We start from the raw sequence: 1,274 nt of genomic DNA, 5'->3' as shown, positions 1-1,274 counted from the left end.
ACCCCAAAAAAAAAAAAAAAAAAAAAAAAAAAGAATAGAAATTTATTTTCTCTCAGTTCTGGAGGCTAGAAGTCTGAGATCAAGGTGTCTTCAGGTTTGGTTTCTCCTGAGGCCTCTCTCCTTGGCTTACAAGTGGTCACCTTCTCATTGTATCCTTACATGGTCGTCCCTCTGTCCACATATGCCCCTAGTGACTGTGTCCAAATTTCCTCCTCTCATAAGGACACTAGTTAGATTGAATTAGGCCCATCCTAATGGCCTCATTTTAACTTAATCACCTCCTTAAAGGCCCCATATCTGAATATAGTCACATTCTGAGGCACTGGGGGTTTGGGCTTCAACATATGGATTTCGATGGAAGGAGACACAATTCAGCCCATAACAGGGTTCTAAGTAGTAAACAACAGAAAATGACTCATTGATTTTAGCAGGAAAAAAAATATTAAAAGGTCACTGAGGATTTTACAGAATCACAGGGAAGCCTTGGAAAATAGGCAGGAATGAGAGAGGTGAGGCAGTGAGTAACTAGACCACAACTCAAATCACATCACCAAACCAGTCTGGTGAGGGCATTGCTGCTGTGACCAGTGGAACTGCTGTCTCTGGATCCTGCATGCTGCCACTGCCCCACTGGCAACTCAGCATGCCCGCTGCTGCTCCCACTTTGCCACTAGAATGGATTCTCTATGGCCCCTACTCCTCTGGGTCACCAGCTCCTGATTCAAATTTGAGGTGGCTGTATCTGATGAGGACACATGCCCTTGCTTACTTGCAAGGGAGGCTGGAAAAACAATCATCTTGTGTTTCCTCCTTCTCTATAAGGCTCTGCCTTCCACCAAGACGCAAGAAGTCTCTCAACATAAGGAGATTCAGAGCTGGGGCACTCAGAATTACAAGTGTCCACTATACTTAACAAATATTTATTGAACTTTTAATATCATGCCTTGGGAATACAAAGGTGACCAGCATCTGCCTTCAAGAGTTCCAAGTCTAGTATGGTGGGAGACAGATGAGTAAATGGGCAATTTGAATACACTGCGATAATGGTCATGATGGAGGAAAGCAGGAGGGGGCTGTTGAATTACAGAGAAGAGGAAATGACTCACATCAGGAGAAATCAGGGAAGATATTCTGGGAAAGATGATGGCATCTGAGACCTGAAGGACAAAGGAGTGCTAGCTAGCTAAGAAGTACATCTCCCTCCTACTATTCCAGGTGCCTGTTTTCAAAGCCTCTGAAATGAGACACTGCTTGGCATTAGCATCCAACCTAGA

This window comes from Neophocaena asiaeorientalis, unplaced genomic scaffold, assembly GCF_003031525.2.
Source record: "Neophocaena asiaeorientalis asiaeorientalis breed wild unplaced genomic scaffold, Neophocaena_asiaeorientalis_V1.1 scaffold138, whole genome shotgun sequence".
NCBI lineage: Eukaryota > Metazoa > Chordata > Mammalia > Artiodactyla > Phocoenidae > Neophocaena > Neophocaena asiaeorientalis.
This window is presented reverse-complemented; position numbering follows the sequence as displayed.